Genomic DNA, 19,548 nt, shown 5'->3' with positions numbered 1-19,548 from the left:
GATTTTTTGATGTATATATGTTTTTTCTGTTTTATTAAATTGTTTCATCAAAAGCAAAGCAAACCAATAGAACCTAGAGTTTAGAAACATGTCATATATATGTGTGCCTGCATTAATTCTATCTATAGGATGTTTGATCATTTGAATAAAGGATTGGAGAAAAAGACCACTGATTTAACTACCTAAAAGATGGAGGGAAATGGCTTTAAGCAGATTGGTTGTAAGATTAAGTTAAAGAAATTTATGTCAAATACAGCATCTTCAGCTGACACTTTTCATGCAGGCATGCAAATTGTGACCTTCCCAGGCTCTGATTTCTCTGCTCTTTCTTACTTGGTTTTCTTGGAGAGAACACTTCTTCACATGGGCTTTGCCTCCACTCAGTATTCACGTCGAATCCTCCCTCAAAACCTCCGTCCTCTGGGAGACTTCACATGGTCACCCCTCCCGTCTCTGATCATCCCTTCCCTTTAACCCTCTGCCCCTGACATATTCCACCTACCGTAATCCACGCTTTTTAATGTCTCTGGGATTGCACAGAAAACGCCCCAAAGAACAGACAGATGTAGACCCCTTTGCAGTCTGATGGCTCTTCTCAGAGGGGGAAGCTAAGGTGAGACAGGACCTAACTAGGGGTCAGGATGCCAGGCTGTTAGTTCACATTCCGGCCCTAATTAGCCACGGAAGTTAGGCTAATCAGGCACCTCTTTGGTCTGTATCAGCGTGTTAAAAGATAAACTGAAACGTACTGAACATTTGAAGAGTTTATTTGAGCCAAGGCAGCGCCAATAAGCCAATGGGGAAGTGGTTAAGTGCATTGGATGGAAGTCTGGGGAAGGACGCGGGGAAAGTGAAAGCACTGAAGGCGCAAAGAATTTGCGTGGCTAAACCGCAAAGCCTAGTACGCTGTTTGTGATTGGTTGCTTCTAAGCGTTTCCTTACATTGGCGCGTTTTCACGCCTAGGTTTTGGTTTATGTTTGCCGCCCGTAGCGTTAGAGCCAACTCAGTTGAATGGTTTCCTCGTTTAAGGAATTGAGCTGCGGATATCAGCTGCTCACCTGCAGACGTCACTAATGTGATAGATGAGATAAAGGGTGAGTAGTGTTAAACTAAAATTCAGAGCATTTTATTCATGCTCCCAGGTCTGCAACACCGTTTTCCTGATTCCTGGGCATCTGACCCGCCGCCACTCAGGGCCTTGCTTTGGCGCCTGGATACATGTCTTACTGTCGCCATCTAAAATTCTTAATAATTTTGTCTTTTCACTTGTGGTTTGTAAATCAAGGCCTACGGGAAAATGCAACACAGGAGGAGAAACTAGAACTATGCAAAATATGCATGTCTGACTGCTCCTTGTTGCGTTATTTGCACATGGTGTGGAATTCCACAACATTTGGGCCATAAGTATTGCTCAAAGCCACTAGGAAATAGGATTTTAAAGCTGTGAATAAGGTGTGGGAGGTGTGTACCCACCCTCAGAGCCCCCGCCACGTGGAACCAAGAGTTGTCTCTAATACAGTAGGAAAACCACGGAGGCATTCTAAAAAAACCTCCGTAAAACAGCCAAGGAGCTCTCTCATGCTTTTTCTTACTGTTACTTCCTTGCACCAACCAACCACTTATACTGAAAATAATGACATGAAAAGGAAACGTAGTTCTTCCAATAACTTCTTCTTTTAGTTCTTCCTTACCCATCAGTCAGCCTACGGTAGCCTGTGGGTAGAATGTGGGCAGGCATATATCCCAGAGTAATGTAAAGATGGTGGTGATGGGTGTACAATACGAATGTATCTGATACCAATGAATTCTTCATGTAAAAATGGTTAAGGTGGTGCATTTTAAGCTTATTTTACCATAGTTAAACATATTAAAAATTAATTTTAAGAAGATAAAACCAGGTGAATTATATTTGTGGAATGTTTCTGCTCTTCTCGTTAGAATGAAGTACATATACCTGTACGAACCAAGGCCTCTGAATTACATGATTTTGTGATACTGCATCTGAGTTAAATTCTCTCATATTTTCATTTCAAATGACATTGTATAATATAAGGTGAATGATAAAATTTATTCCATTTAAAGTTTTAATTTAAAAAAGTAGGAAATATGTTAAATGGAAAAACCTAAGCAATATGACAAGTTGAGAGAAAGACTGCAAGAAGAAAGGAAAACTTGTTTCTGCTGTAGAGCCCGAGGAGCTATATCTGATCTCTTGCGATGGAACATGATGGAGGATAATACGAAATAAAGAATGTATATATACGTATATATATAACTGGGTTACTTTGCTGTACAGCAGAAACTGACAGTTTTAAATCAACTATAATTTAAATTTTTTTTAGGAAAGAAAGGAAAAATTTATATTTTAGTACTTTAAACGGACTTTTTTCCCCTGCTTTTTAAACAAGGGGCCCCACATTCTCATTTTGCATCAGGTCGCACAAATTATGTTCATCTGTACTGTATTTACATTGGTGAGGAATATATTTGGAAAGTATAAAGAGTGCATGTAACCCCACATATATAGTTTTGTGAGCACAGAGAGCCCAGTGGGATCCTCAAAGTAGAGACGTACACTTTTAATTTGAGCCTTTTACTCAGGTCGTGTTGTTAACAAGCGTATTCTGTGGGTTCTCCTGTTTTGATTTATACTTTAATTCATTTCCTGATACATGTGCCATTTGAGAGAAATATTGAATGTCTCAGCCTGGCATTAATCAGTGACAATAATTAATTATGAAAAACGGAAAGCAGAAAGGATTCTAATTGTTCATAACCATCTTTTCACATTTACTAATTGCTTTGTGGGTTTTCCGTATGTCTTCTTTGGGTTAAAAGAATTCTAAAAAATACAGGAAGAAAGAAACACTTTGATTTATTATTTGGATTTATTTATTTATTTATTTATTTTGCTCTTTTAGGGTCGCACTTGTGGCATACGGAGATTCCCAAGCTAGGGGTCAAATTGGAGCTACAGCTGCTGGCCTGCATCACAGCCACAGCAATGCAGAATCCAAGCTGTATCTGTGACCTAGCACCACAGCTCAAGGCAACGCCAGATCTTTAACCCCTGAGCAAGGCCAGGGATCAAACCCTCAACCTCATGGTTCCTAGTCGGATTAATTTCTGCTGCACCACAATGGGAACTTCTAAATTTTTTTATTGTAGTTGGTTTACCTTGTTCTGTCAATTTCTGCAGTACAACAAAGTGACCCAGTCATATGTATATATATACACTCTTTTTCTCATGTTGTCTTTCATCATTTTCTATTATAAGTGATTGGATATAATTCCCTGTGCTATAAGCAGGATAAGCAGGGCCTCATTGCTTATCGCTTCTGAATGTAATAATTTTCATCTACTAACCCTAAACTCCCAGTCCATCCTACTCCCTTCCCCTTGGCAACCACAAGTCTATTCTCCCAGTCCATGATTTTCTTTTCTGTGGAAAGGTTCCTTTGTGCCATATATTAGATTCCAGATGTAAGTGATATCATATGCTTTTGTCTTTCTCTTTCTGACTTACTTCACTCAGTATGACAGTCTCTAATTCCATCCATGTTGCTGCAAATGGCATTATTTTGTTCTTTTTATGGCTGAGTAGTATTCCATTTTGTATATATACCACATCTTCCTAATCCAATCCTCTGTCGATGGACATTTGGGTTGTTTCCATGTCTTGGCTATTGTGAATAGAGCTGCAATGAACATGCGGGTGCATGTGTATTTTTCAAGGAAACTTTTGTCTGGATATATGCCCAAGAGTGGGGTTGCTGGGTCATGTGGTAGTTCCATGTATAGTTTTCTAAGGTACCTCCATAGTGTTTTCCATAGTGGTTGTACCAATTTAAATTCCCACCAACAGTGCAGGAGGGTTCTGTTTTCTCCACACCCCCGTCAGCATTTGTTATTTGTGGACTTACTAATGATGGCCATTCTGACTAGTGTGAGGTGGTACCTCGTAGTAGTTTTGATTTGCATTTCTCTAATAATCAGTGATGTTGAGCATTTTTTCATGTGCTGTTGACAGTCTGTATATCTTCTTTGGAGAAATGTCTATTCAAGTCTTTTGCCCATTTTTCAATTGGGTCATTGGCTTTTTTGCTATTAAGTTGTATAAGTTGTTTGTATATTTTAGAGATTAAACCTTTGTCTGTTGCATTGTTTGAAACTATTTTCTCCCATTCTGTAAGTTGTCTTTTTGTTTTCTTCTTGGTTTCCTTTTCTGTTCAAGAGCTTGTCAGTTTGATTAGGTTCCATTGGTTTATTTTTGCTCTTATTTCCATTGCTTTGGGAGACTGACCTGAGATTGATGTCAGAGAATGTTTTGCCTATGGTCTCTTCCAGGAGTTTAATTGTGTCTTGTCTTATATTTAAGTCTTTAAGCCATTTTTAGTTTATTTTGGTGCATGCTGTGAGGGTGTGTTCTAATTTCATTGATTTGCATGCAGCTGTCCAGGTTTCCCAGCAATACTTGCTGAAAAGACTTTTTTGCATTTTATGTTCCTGCCTCCTTTGTCAGAGGTAAATTGACCAGAGGTGTCTGGGTTTATTTCTGGGTTCTCTATTCTGTTCCATTGGTCTGTCTGTTTTGGTACCGTTACCACACTGTCTCAATGACTGTGGCTTTGTAGTATTACCTGAAGTCTGGGAGAGTTATGCCTCCTGCTTGGTTTTTGTTCCTCAGAGTTGCTTTGGCAATTCTGGGTCTTTTGTAGTTCCATGTAAATTTTTGAATTGTTTGTTCTAGTTCTGTGAAAAATGTCATGGGTAATTTGATAGGGATTGCATGGAATCTGTATATTGCTTTGGGCCATTTTTATAATATTAATTTTTCCAACCCAGGAGCATGAAATATCTTTCCATTTCTTTGAATCCTCTTTAATTTCCTTATTAATGTTTTATAGTCCTCAACACGTAAGTCTTTCACCTCCTTGGTCAGTGTATTCCCAGTTATTTGATTTTTTTGGATGCAATTTTAAAAGGTATTGCATTTTTGTATTACTTTTCTAATATTTCATTGTTAGTACACAGAAATGCGACTGATTTCTGCATGTTAATCTTATATCCTGCTACTTTGCTGAATTTGTTGATCAGTTTGAGTAGTTTTTAAGTTGAGTCCTTAGGGTTTTCTATGTATAGTATCATGTCATCTGCATACAGTGAGGATTTTACCTCTTCCAATTTGTATGTCTTTTATTTCTTTTGTTTGATTGCTGTGGCTAGGACTTCCAATCCTATGTTGAATAGCAGTGGTGAGAGTGGACATCCTTGTCTTGTTTCAGATTTCAGTGGGAAAGCTTTCAACTTTTCTCCATTGAGTATTTGCTGTGGGTTTGTCATAAATGGCTTTTATTATGTTAAGGCATGTTCCCTCTGTACCCATTTTGGTAAGAGTTTTTATCATGAATGGATGTTGGACTTTGTCAAATGCTTTTTCTGCATCTATTGAGATGATCGTGTGGATTTTAACTTTTCTTTTGTTAATGTGGTGTATGACATTGATTGATTTGCATATGTTGAACCATCCTTGTGAACCTGGGATGAATCCCACTTGGTCATGGTGTACGATCTTTTTTATGTGTTGTTGGATTCGGTTGGCTAAAATTTTGTTGAGAATTTTTGCGTCTATATTCATCAAAGGTATTGGCCTATAATTTTCTCTTTTGGTGTTATCTTTGCTCCTGAAACCTGCAAACCAAAGCAAGAAGCACCCCGTCTCACTTAGCCCACACAGGAGGTGCTGCACAGGCTGCTCCTAGTTGCAAGATCCTGGGCGGTGACAGAGATCAAGCATGTGGGCACTGCCCAGAGCATTCCGCAGTGGCAGCAACAGGGCCGATGTGCTCCCAGGGGTGTGAAAGCAACAACAGGTGGTATTCTGTCATAGTGCCCTCCTCTGTGGCACTCTTGAAGTGATTGGGGCCCAACCACACCCACCTCTGGAGTCAGAGATGACTGCAGTGGTTTGCCCCCACCACCTCCAGTCCATGCAAGAATCACCCTGTCCCGCTTAGCCCACGGGAGGTGCTGCACCAGCTGCTCCTAGTTGTAGGGTCTTGGGAAAGGAACGTGATCTAGCATCTGAGCACCACCCAAGCGTTTGGCAGTGGCAGCTGCAGGGCAGGTGTGTTTCCATGAGGGTAAGAGCAACAACATGTGGTGCTTTGTTGTATTGCCCTGTTTTTTTTTTTTTTTTTTGGCTGAGCCCTGAGGTGACTGGGGCCGCAGGTGGAGCCCACAGTGGTGGCAGGCCAGGCCCCCCTCTGGCCTCTGAGAAGACTGCCACAATCTGTCCCTGCCGCCTGTAGATCACCCAAGAGGCACCACATTGCACTTAGCCCCCCACTGTCCCCAGCCCACACAAGCAGTGCCTGGCCACCCGCAGCCCATACAATAAGCACCCAGTCTCCCGCAGCCAGAGCAGGTAGCCTGCGCTGGAGCAGCCCCGCCCTCTGAGAACCTGCGCGCCTGCGCGGAGATTCCTGTGGCGCTCCGCCCCTCCTCCTCTGGCCCTCCCCAGCAATGGCGCCTTGCTGCTCCTGCGGGCCCAGACCTTCTCCCGGTTCCCTCTGCCGTGGTGTGCCACTGCACAGCCCGTAGCACCCCACTCCCCTGCCTGTGGCACTGCTCCTTAGCCCCTCAGGCTGTCCCCACACAGCCAACCCTAGTCCTCTCCCCGGGACTGACCCTGCGAGCCTAAGTCTCAGCGCCCCCCCCCCTGAGGTCTCGAGCTGTGATGCCAGGGGCGGGAGGTGCAGATGATCTGTGCGGCTCTCACTCTGCTTTGTCCTCAGTCCAGCTGCTGCGCTTTTCTCCTCACTTTGAGGTCCCTCCACCTCAGCTGATCTGCAGGTTGGTTAGGTGGCTTCCCAGGGTGTGGGTTCCTTTTCTCCTTCACAGCTCCCTCTTAGGAATGCTAGCCCCTTCCTGATTCCTTTTCTCTCTCTCTCTCTCTTTTTTTTTGTTCTACCAGGTTATGTCTAGGCTTTCTTACCCTCTTTTGGAGGTTTTAAGTTCTTCTGCCAGCATTCAGTAGATGTTCTGTGCGAGTCATTTTACAGGTAGATGTGTTTTTTGATGTGTTTGTGGGAGAAGGTGAGCAGGTTGTCTTACTCCTCCATGGTCTTGATCCATTCTCCTTGTGCTAGTATCTTCATGTTGTTGACTACTCACCGAAAGAAGAAAGGAAGACTTTCTTTCTTCACTATATCACACTGATTCCTTTTTAACCCTTCCTCTTCTCCCTTTCTGTCCCTCTATCACAGACTCAGGTGCCTTTTATTTTTGAGGATGCTTAACACCTCGGTTGCAGCTGCAGGGAACCAGGCAGGTAGTAAACCACCTTAGAATCTTGCTGTTCTTTTAAAAGTGAAAGGGTCAAGAAAATCCACTCTGTTGCCCAGTTGGTAGGTCATTCTAAACTTTAGCTGGTATTTTTGTTTTTAAAGGACATAAAATATGCTGCCTTTCATATTAGGGAAGACCCTATTGTCCTTCTGTCTACAGAGCCTGCACTTTGAATTGTATTCCCAGTTAGAGCAATGATTCATCCACATCCCTTTTCAGAATCTGCTCTGGGACCAACAGCCTGCCTACCGGGAAAGAGACATTTATTTGGGTGATTACCACTGTCCATTCTGTGACTGAGAAACAGATTATCCAGGTTTATGAGAAGCAGTTTTCTTTTCCACTAGAAAGCTCTGCTTTGATATTACCAAACCTGAGGAACCCTTTCCTGTGCTTGGTGAGCTCTACTTTGTAGCATTTGAACACTGACACCTACTTTTTCCTCTTTTGGTTTCTAGGTCATCCTTTTCTTTTTTTAAAAAAATTTTCTTCTTATAGTCATCAGTCTTTTCCCAGCTGCTCCTTTCCTCTTAAGTGACAGTGTTCTCTGACACTAGAATCTCAAATAGGGCCTCTCTTTCCCACATACTGAATAATAAGTCCAGGGAGAGTCAACCCATGGCTTTTGCAGAAGATTTTCTAGTCAGTAATGATTCAAGTTCCATCTGCTTTTTTGCTCCAGTATTGTTAGCATGTGGTTTTGTCCTTATATTTGTTGCTTCCTGGTCATGCAATGGCTGCTGCATCTCCTGGCATCACATCCAGAAAGGGAATGTGGAGGAATGAATAGCTAAGTCTGTCTTTTTTTTTATAGGAAGCAAAATAATCATTAGAAATCCTACCCAACATGTGTTCGGATATATCTCTGACAAAGTGTCACTTGACTCTCCAGAACTTCAAGGTGGAGTGTAAAATCAACTACTAAGCTTTCTTCTTTTCTAATGGAGAAAGGCGAGGGTAAATATAGTTATGAGAAGTTATCCATACTTTGAGGTATCTAATCTAGCTTTGGCCCATCTATTTTCACACTTGACTAGCTGGTTATCCCACAGATACCTTAAACTCAGCCTACAGATTTTTTTTGGAGGCGGGTAAAACTTAGAAAAAGGGAGTGGCAAATGGTAAGTCCCCTGTTTTTGTGGTTTCAGCCTGGGGATGAAGATCATATCTTGCTGTAAGGCAGCTGAAAAGTCCATTGTAAACCTTCTGGCTTCATGACCAAAGGAATCAGAGGACTGAACTCATGGCAGCTACAGCTAGGAAGCTGAGGGGGCCATCCCAGAAAGCAGAGAGCCAGAAGGTAGAAGCCCGAGGTATGTGTAAACTTATAAAACTATAAAAGATAATAGTACATGTGATTTTGTAAATTGTTTAATACAAAATGTTGCCAGAAGGTTCAGAGACATTCAAAGGAGCCTGAGGGGCTTTCCTAGAAATAGTAGCACTTTAACTGGCTTCCGAAGGATCTGCATTTTTCTTCCAGTGAAGGATGATAAGGTGCCCGTCCAGTGAACCGTTAGAATCAATAACACTCTTGGCCCCTATGGCTTAAATCTTAGGGAAAGCAATGTGGATAATCTTAAAGATATTCCTGGATGGAAAGGTTGAGTCCCAAGTGCTTTTGGGAGGCTCTCTAGAACTAAAATATGTATGAAGTCTATTGCTGGACCTCTGGATGGAGAATGGTAGAAGCATCTGATTAACTCTGTCTTCCTTAATTAGTGACAGCTAAGTGCATATAACATTAGCAGGTTTCTGCAAGCTGGAAGAATATCAAGATACAGCCAAAGGAGAAAGAGAGAAATTCAGAGCATTTCGTTACTTTGTCAAAAAGTATGGGTACCCATGGTAGTGTGTAAACTCAGCTCACTCTCTGGCTCTGGCTGACCTGTACCGTGTACATAAGGATAGATTCAATGATGCTAACGATGAAAGAACTTTATTGGGGAGTTCCCATCGTGGCTCAGCAGTAATGAATCTGATTGATAGCCATGAGGACATGGGTTTGATCCCTGTCCTCATTTAGTAGGTTAAGGATCCAGTATTGCTATGAGCTGTGGTATAATGATGCCTCCAGTCCTTCCCCTAAAGAACCTATGTCTGTTTACTTGGGTAAATGTCCAGTGGAAAAGAGGAATACCCAGAACATTTTGGGGATTGTTAGATACACGGTTTAGGTGGACATTGACAACTGAAGACCAGAAGAGACATCATTGACCCATGTGACAGCAGGAACCTGTGGAGACCAGGTAATAAGTGGAGTCTTTGATCAAATCTGGCTTACAGTTGATTGGACCCATATACTTGGTCAAATGGTCGTTTCTTTATCCTTTGAATGTGTAAGCGGGGTTGATGTAGTTGACAGAATAACTCCTACTTTGAGTCCTTGACCTATAGAGAAATTACAGTCATAGTGGAAAAGGGTGCCCTCCCTCCATGTGCCAAGAGAAAAATAAAATACAATGTCTTATCCTGCTGGTATAAGTGTGGGGCAAGGGTGAAAGAAATTGGTGCCTTCTCTAAGGATCTCAGAAATGTAGGGGTGGTATTACCTATTGTATTTTCATTTAATTCATCAGTCCAGCTCCTGGAAAAACCAGAAGAATATTGGAGAATGAGCATAGACTTAACTACCAGATTAACCAAGTGGTAGACCTGATCATACCTGCTGTGTTAGACATGTTATTTATTATCAGAGCAGGTTAATATGGCTCCAGGTTTAGGATATGCATTCTTTTCTATTCCAGTCAGTAAAGAGGAGGATAAATAGTTTCCATGCACATGGAACATATAAAAAAATACATTTAGAATTTTGTCCCAAGGTTGTATTAACGCTTTCATGTCTAAGCTTTCTTAAACAGGGCACAAAAAACATGAACCACAGGCGAAAAATAGGATGAATCAGATGTTATCAAAATTTAAAGTTCACTCTTTGAAAGACACCAATAAGAAAATGAAACTCAAAGTATAGAATGCGAGAAAGTATTCTCAATAACGTATTTGACAGAGGACTTAAGTCTGTAGAATGGTACTCACCTCTCTCCTCTTTTCACCTTGCCTTTCTTCTTAGAGAGAAAGACAAATACCATATGATATCACTCAAATGTGAAATCTAATAAAAGTGGTGCAAAAGAACTTGTTCACAAAACAGAAACAGACCCAAAGATTTCAAAATCAAACTTAATGGCCACCATAGGGGAAATCAGTGAGGAGGAGGGATGAATTAGGAGGGTTGGAATAACATATACACACTATAAAATAGATAATTAACGAGAACCTACCGTACAGCACAGGGAAATCTCAATACTGTGTAGTAACCTATATGGGAAAAAAGAGTGGATATATGTATATCTATAACTGATTCACTTTGCTATACACCTGAAACTAATACAACATTAAGTCAGTTATACTCCAATAAAAATTTTAAAATAAATAAATAAATAAATAAAATTCTGTAAGGACAGAGACCACACTGTAGTCGCTTTTCTATCTTTAGCATCTGGCCTAGAGTAGATATTCAAGTGCTTAATTCATTTTTCCTGAATAAATTATTACATGTAAGAATCAAAGGTGTGGCATTTTAATACCACTCGTTTCTGCATGTTTGAGGAAATGGGGCCATGTGAGGAAATTCTGAAGGGAGAAGCTCATGTGCGAATATTGTTGAACATAAGATCACGTTATGAACTCTGCTCCATTCTCCTGTTTGCGTTCTTCTTGTGCTAGAACTATGCTGTTGGTAACAACGTAAAATAAGACTTGAGTGTGGTCCCCTTCTTAAAGGTACTGTTCTTTCTCCCAGCCAGTGCTCACTCTCAAGTGGCCTTCACATCTCGGAGTAGCTTTTCATTGTGTGGGAAATGTGGAGCGTGCTGGGCTTCCTACGTCTTCCTCTTATTTCTCCAGATTCTTGTCTATCACATTATTCAGAGTCATTTCCTTGCTTGTCTGAAACCTCATGCTCTTTTTAAACATCACAGTAGCTTCATAAAACCTAATGGTAGGATTTCAGACCTGATACATGGAAGAGTGATGGCTGATTAGTCTGAGGATTGATGTGTTTTGGAAGGTATGGTTGATATCATTTTTAGTAACTTTAAGAGTTGCATGCAACTGTAGTAGTGTATGCATCTCTGGGATAGCCCAAGTCTTTTGTTGCTGGACACGCAAATTCTAGGCTTCCAGGCTTTATCCTAGAAGAGAAAGCAGTTGTAGGAGTAAAAGTTGCTAGGATTATATCTTTCCTGTGCCTTTTACCCAGAAGCCAAACATGATCTCTCTCCTTGTCCTTTGATATGTATCTGATTTGTTTCATTCTCTACCTGTATACTAATTTTTATTTTTTATTTTATTTTATTTTGTCTTTTTGTCTTTTCTATGGCCGCTTCTCGTGGCATATGGAGGTTCCCAGGCTAGGGGTCGAATCGGAGCTGTAGCCACCGGCCTACACCAGAGCCACAGCAACACAGGATCCGAGCTGCGTCTGCGACCTACACCACAGCTCACGGCAACGCCGGATCCTTAACCCACTGAGCAAGGCCAGGGATCGAACCTGCAACCTCATGGTTCCTAGTCGGATTCGTTAACCACTGCGCCACGACGTGAACTCCCCTAATTTTTAATAGTATGAGCACCACGCTGTAACCAACTGAGCTAACCAGCCCTTGAATTTTTGACAGTATTGAATACTACTGTTTTTCTTCTGTGCTCTTTTCACACTTCTCTGTCTTTGCCTCTTTCTTTTCTCCTCCCTTTCTCACCCTAACCTGGCATCCGAATGAAGAGATCCGAGAGATTTTGATGTGCACCACTTTCTCTTGTGTGGCTCATTTTTAATAGTGTTTTCCAAGGGGTGAAAAGAAACAGTCATTGTTATGGTTGTTAGAGCAATAACAATAGTCATGATGGTTAACAATAACAGCAATAATAGTGAATGTTGGCATTATTTACCTTCTTGAAGGAATGATGTGAGTACACTATAGTCCATTATGTTATAAAGTGCTCCTTCGAGAGAATGCTCTATGTAAAGTATAGTAATTATTCCTAGATTTCCATTATCATTGGGTAAAGCACTGTTTGGAACAATGATGTGTGACTGTTTATGTGGTTTTTTTTTGGTATTGATAATACAATCTCTGTGAATTGATTCTAGAATATTACTGTGTTAGAATCATATTAATGACTCAACTTTTCTCACTTAAGAAATAGATTGTTTTCATTTGGAAAGTTCAAAGCCTTTACTTCCTAGGGTTGTTTCTCAAACAGCTCAATTCTATATTGCAAATATTCACAAAAGGATCTGGTATTGTTTTTTTGCAATATTCAGTGCAGGACCACTTTGTTAATCCATCACTCCCACTTGTGACAGAATATGGAAAGGTCACTAGAATCTCCCAAGCTGCTAAAAGCATAAACTCCTTTTGCTGAAAAGATAGGTTCATTTATACTAAATATTTTTCAGGGATGTTTAAAATCATGTACATATTCTCTATGGGAGATGTCTGTTTTCTTGAAAATACAACTTGATTCATGACAGAATTATAGAGAGATAAAAGGTGACCATTTAACCTGCTCATGTTCATAAATATGCAGAGTTTGTTTGCAGGACTGAAATTGTTTCTAGATCAAGCAAAAGATGAAAATGTACTAAAATGAATGTACTTTCCTGGTCAACTTTAACACAGAAGCTAAAAAATCTTCATACATAGGAATAAAATGGAAAGGAAATAGGCTTTACCTGAATCATTGATTATTCCACTGAAGATTAAACTGAAGATTCATTTAAAGGAGGAGAATCTCAATGACAAGCTCAGATGAGAGGGTTTTAGGAGGCCAGTGAGGTTGCAGGGGTGAAGTCACAGGAAGAGCTTGTCTGGGACAGAGGGGAAGAAATGTACTCAGAGACTTAGTTGTCTTATCGGAAACAAGAGAAGTGAATTTAATAAAGGCAGGAGTGACAGCACAAGTGACAATTTAGAACAGATTGTTACTGACACACTTGTTAAAACACCATCAAGCATGTGTGTTTGTAGATGGGTTATTCCTAGGTTGGAAATGAAATTTTATGATACCTTAATGTATACTGTAAGTATACATTTATTTGAAATAACGTGCACATGCTCATTTATATCACATTTTAAAAACGTGTTAAAAGAAATCCTGATTTGTTCCCAGAGAGTCTTCCTTTTACATCAAAGAGTAGTAACTGAAACCTAATCCTAATCGTAACCCTTAGGATTTATGCATTCACCCATCATGTTTTATTTTCTTTATTTACATTATTATCCCACTATCTTGAGCTTTTCATTGCCATTTTCTGTTTCATTGTGTAGAGATAAATAATAACAGTCATTTCTGAATCTTGAAAGAGCATCAGCGGCCTCTTTTGTTCCCCAGGAGACGTGGACTTTCCCCCCCATGCATGTTTTAAATTCAGGCCCTTATTCTTATCTTGGGACTTGGGTGGCTGAGAACAGAGCAACTATGTTGCTTCCGCTCTTGGTCTTGCTTTATTTAGCCAGTCTACATGGAGCACCAACTCTGTGCCAGGAGCTGTTCTGAGTTCTGGGGAGAGATTGGACCAGGGATGTTCCATTCTAAAGAGGAGAAGCTAAAAAATGAACACTAAGTAAATTTTAAATATTGCTCTCTGCTGTTGAAAAAGGAAAGCAGGGAGATATAAAGGAGTAACTGGCTTGCCTGGGCGATATGAAGGCTTTAGATTGAGAGACAAAGATTTCTCCAAAGAAACAAAATTTGAGCCAAGTTTTCCAGATGGCTCAAACATCAAGTGAAAAGACCTGAAGGTAGAATAATCTGAATATGATCAAGGACAGAAGGAAGGTTGATGGAATTGAACAAATGGATTAATAAAACTGCAGTGATGCCGGAAAGATAGGCAGGGGCCAGATCATGGAAGTGTTCATAGGCCAACAGAATTTGAAGTTTATGTGCAGTGAGGCTATCTTTGGTTGCCATTGTGGAGGTGGCGTTTAGCTTAATCAAGGCTCTAACATATCCTGAATTTTTTTCTTTAAAGATGGATTGAAGAAGGGCAAGAATAAAGTCAGGAAGGTAGGTTGGATGTGTTTGAGTGAATCGAGGATAGGATGGCGATAGGAAGTGGCACAAGGTAAAATTGAACCAGTGGAGTAACATTGAGTGGGCCTCTGCCACCTGTAGGCAAAGCAGGTGGTCACCTATAGGATTTGGTTTCAGTGCTCACTGTTGAGGTCAGTGAGGATTTTCATCTCCCACTTGTATACTGCAACCGATAAAATAATATCCGTCGTTAGTCCTTTAGTGCTTGAACTAAATTCTCCCTTTTCAAATACAAGTACATTTGTGAGAGATGCTGTACCCAGACATTAAAGCACGTTCAGTAATCATAACCTTTCTTCCCTTCACCAGAAGAATGCAGTTTCGTTAGGAGGGCAAGACAGATACACGGGAAAACATTAAAAAATGTAGAATTCCAAGTTCTTGATCCACTGATTTTCAGAGACCACCGCGTTAGATTTTACTGCATCCGCTCCATGACAGCATTACATTGTCGCCACTGAGAAAATGTTTATTGACAAATACTGCTGCACTCTCCAGCATTCTCATCGTAGTTTAGCAGTCTGATTTTCCCGTGTGATAAACACGTGTGGCTTTTTCAAGAAGCCCACTTTTGGATGTTCACTTCACACATGATGAAGTGCTGGATTCTTTTTCCCGAAGGGTAATCAAAGATGATGATGTTTTGGGGAGATCAGTTTAAATTCAATTCTTTTGAGTTTCCTTATATAATATTGGGCTACCCTGCCATGCTTTGAGCAAGATAGCATATATTTTATGAGTCACAGCTTGAAAGAGAAACAAATTCAACAGTAAGGCATAAACACCAGTCAAAAGTGGGGATTCAATCAGTTCATCAAGTAATATTTTCAAGGATTCATTATAGAGAAACCTTCTAGGTACCTTGTAGGATGTAAGGTCTCAGGGAGACTACATATATGCTTATAACAGATAATGGTACATAAGACTTTGTAAAATGGCTGGTACAGAGCATTGCTATAAGGTGTCCAAAAAATTCAGGGGGGTCTGAAGGTGATAGAGTCAGAAAGACGTTTTTTTAGAAGTTGTAGCACTTTAACTGGATTCTGAAGGATCCACACTGTTCTTCCGGGGAAGGGTAACAAAGGCTCGTGACCAGTGAGCCATCAGAATCAATAAAATTCTTGGCTCCTTCCCCTTAAATCTTAGGGAAAGGAATATATGTAATCTTATAGTGGACATTTCTGGATGGAAAAGTTGAGTTCCAGGTGCTTTGGGGAAGCTCTTTAGAACTAAAATATGTATGAAGCCCATGCCTGGACTTCTAGATGGAGAATGATAGAAATATCTGATTAAACTTTTTGTCCTTAATTAGTGACAAAGGAAGTGTATATAACATCAACAGATTGCATCAATCTGGAAGGATGCCTAGATAAGAGAGATACTGAGGTGTGTTCCTTTGTGGTACAGTGGGTTAAAGATATGGCGTTGTTACTGCTGCAGCTTGGGTCACTACTGTGGTGAGTGTTTGATCCCTGGCCCAGGAACTTCCACGTGTCTGGGGTGCAGACTCAGAGACAGAGAGAGAGAGAGGGAAATGGTGAGTATTGTGTTTCTTATCAGAATTTATGGATTCTGGCATTAGTGGTTTATCTTTATTTTCCTTATTAATCATTTGGATTCTGTAAATTCTTTTAAAAGAAATAGACAGTCTATGTAATAACACCATTAAAGGGAATTTAAAAAGTTTTTAACTTCAGGCACAATTATTCAGGCATAGGTACAGAATACAAAGAGTTCATATTTCAAATTGTTCTCTGGTAAGTATGTTCAGTAGCACATTTTTACTTTTAATCTGGCATGAATTACTTTTTTTCTTTTGGAGTGGCTTCTTGTAGTCTATAATGGGTAATGGGGTTACAAGTAGGTTAGCTTTTTCCATATCTGATGAAAACTTTTTGTTCTATTAGCCTTTCATAGATTTTATTTTATTTTATTTTTTTATTTGAAAGGAACACACACACATAATCAGGTACTTTTTCTATTCTCTTCTTAAAAAAGGAAAAACTGTTGGAGTTCCCGTCGTGGCTCAGTGGTTAATGAATCTGACTGGGAACCATGAGGTTGCGGGTTTGATCCCTGGCTTTGCTCAGTGGGTTAAGGATCCGGTGTTGCAGTGAGCTGTGATGTAGGTTGCAGACGCGGCTCAGATCCCGCGTTGCTGTGGCTCTGGTGTAGGCTGGCAGCTACAGCTCTGATTTGACCCCTAGCCTGGGAACCTCCATATGCCGCAGGAGCAGCCCTAGAAAAGGCAAAAAAAAAAAAAAAAAAAAGAGGAAAAGCTGTGTATTGGTACAATTGAAATTTAAAAAATTATAGGAGTATCTGTCATGTCACAAGGGGTTAAGAACCCAAAGCACCAAAGCAGCATTGCTGCAGCTGAGGCCTAGGTCACAGCTGTGGCTCGGATTCAATCCCTGGCCCAGGAATTTCCATATACTACAGGTGCAGCCAGAAAATTAAAAAAAAAATATATATATAAATAGTGATGAAAAGAAAACATAGTAATGTAATGTTAATATTTTCCAAATAGAAGTATTAATTGCTATTTTAGAAACTTTCCAAAATTTCCTCTATTCTAAGCCCAAAGTAAATGTTCATTGATTTACTACATGGTAATGAACTGAGAAAACCATTCTGGTTAACCAAAAACAACTCTTTATGATTCTTTTTTTTATTTTTTATTTTTTAATTTTTTTTATTACTCAAATGAATTTATCACATCTGTAGTTGTATAATGATCATAACAATCTGATTTCACAGGATTTCCATCCCACAGCCTAAGCACATCCCCCCACCTCCCAAACTGTCTCCTCCGGAGACCATAAGTTTTTCAATGTCTGTGAGTCAGCATCTGTTCTGCAAAGAAGTTCAGTCTGTCCTTTTTGCAGATTCCACGTGTCAGTGAAAGCATTTGATGTTGGTGTCTCATTGCATGGCTGACTTCACTTAGCTATGATTCTTGACTTTATAAAAGCATACATTACTGAGGAGAATGTTAAGCCTGTAGAGTTAACAGTGACAGGCAAGAACGGGTGGATGTAATATAGAGAATTTATTTTCCTTTTTATATTATATTTTTTGATTCTGCCCACACCAAAGTGAAATAAAACTCCTCTTTTAGGAGCAACAAGTGTCATTATTAAAGGAAACATAAAAATGAGAGAAATAAATTTATAGAGATTGTCTAATTCTAAAGGATAGAAAATATACACATTTTTGATATTGTAGTGACCATTATAAAATTTAGTGTATTTTATCTTTTTTTTTTTCCTAGAAAGAACTTGATTTCTGCTTTTTAAATTCTGGCATGTAATAATTTAGCCTTTCTTGAAAAGCGAGAATGTTTTGTGTTAAACATTTAATTGAATGTGGTCCCTACTTAATGAATCTTGAAAAATTGCTAAGTGGAATGAGTCATGAAGAAAAAGAGACCTATTTTAGAGTAAACATGTTTTATCACTTAATATATATTTACAGTCCCTATTTTTTTTCAACAGAGAAAATACAGATTGCTCTAAAAATGAAAATTTGCCTGAAGTCAGCCAATATAATCTTCCTGTTTTGCTCTTTTGGCTGCTATAATAATAGATGTAATGTATTTGTGCTATATATATAACTGTATATAATAGTTATATATAGTAATATATAATATGTAATATTATTGTAATATATAACTATCTAATATAAATGCAATATATTACATACATAATACTGTATATATATTCCTCTCTTAGTTCTATAAGCTCTCCTGTATCTAACTTTATTCATTCTCTGCTCAAGTACATGGTGTGAAATAGTTGATGACTATGAAACTGTACCACTGAGATCCTCCAAAGAGAACTGGATCTCCTAAATGTAGCCCATGAGCTGATGGGCTCTCCATAATGAAATGGCCATCTGTGAACTGAATGGCATGGGCTCATGTTAGGAACTGAATGGCGTGGGCTCATGTTAGGAGCTAAGAGCTGGAGTAGATAGTAGTAGTAGCTAACATTTACTGGACATTTAATATATATTAAATATACCACTTACTGTTATATGATATATATGTATATATGTATGCATATTCCTATTTAATGTAAACAAGTCTTGCAGTATAGGCATTATTACTGATTTTACTTTACAGATGAGAAAATTGAGTGTAGTTACAGTAACTTGTCCAAATTCACACAAACATTATATAGCAGAGATCGAATTCAAATCCAGTTTGTCTGGCTACAGAGGGAAGACTGTTAGCAATGATGCTATTCTTCCACTGCAGGTAAGTTCCTAGGCCCCTTATATCTCTGAGGTTATAAAATTATGATACATGTCTTTTCCTTCAGGAACTTGATAATGAGTTATCACTCAACAAAAGGGTTATTCTTTGGGAATATGTTTTTATGTATACAGGCCTGGAAACATATCTAGCTAATGATTACGATTTGAATAGTAGGAAAGAGATGACATTACACTTATTTTTAGTGAATTACTTTAGTTGGGATGTGTTGGTTTTTCATAACCCCAAATAAAGGCAATTCATTATTACAAACTAGGCCAACTTTTGTTGAGATAGTATTTGTATGTTTGTTAGTATCTGATGTGAATTGAAACAACTATAAAATGAAAGGAATACTTTGAGGTAAATGCCTCTAAATTCAAAACTGAAAACTCACTTTACAGCTGTGAGCATTGCTAGATTATAATGTCATATAATGACCTTAGAGATTAAAAAAAAATTGCGAGCTGTGGCTACAATAACATTTTCATTTATTGGTGCCTATGTAACATATCCTCAGTGGCTTTAAACAACAATTTGCAAACACCTTGGAAATGTTCTAGCATTTCAGTAAGGTAAAAAGCAAATATATACTAATTTAGAAGATAGAAAAACCATAACCAAAAATAGAGTAAGTAGTATGTTCAGTGTTACTGTATAACTTGAAATTAGCATACTGAATAATTCTTCTCATACAAATGATTTTCGCATTACTTCTCTTGAACCACAGTAAAAGCCAATCTCAGAACTCTGCTCAAGTTAGCTTCTCTGTTTATCTTGTTAGCCAGGATGACACTGATTTGCATTAAAAATCAGTAGCTTGAGAACATCCTCATTT

General features: G+C 39.2%; 1 protein-coding gene across 2 annotated transcripts in view; it reads left to right on the top strand.

Moving 5' to 3' along the window:
* Positions 1–19,548, top strand: part of DNAJB9 (DnaJ heat shock protein family (Hsp40) member B9) — a 748,064-nt gene that overhangs the window by 450,953 nt on the left and 277,563 nt on the right. Inside the window, exon 8 of one of the 2 annotated variants that reach the window (XM_085005842.1) lies at positions 8,500–8,664. The gene's annotated coding sequence lies outside the window, so the exon portion shown is untranslated. Of the gene's footprint in view, positions 1–8,499; positions 10,306–19,548 lie in introns of those variants that run through there. The other variant, XM_085005841.1, reaches the window with a different exon arrangement.

The sequence above is a fragment of the Sus scrofa genome, chromosome 18 (assembly GCF_054392235.1).
Source record: "Sus scrofa isolate SSC_HxYL_T2T_F1_AM1 chromosome 18, Sscrofa_HxYL_maternal_Yorkshire_Landrace_v2.0, whole genome shotgun sequence".
NCBI lineage: Eukaryota > Metazoa > Chordata > Mammalia > Artiodactyla > Suidae > Sus > Sus scrofa.
The sequence above is the reverse complement of the archived record's forward strand: the minus strand, read 5'-3'. Positions and strand labels throughout refer to the sequence as shown.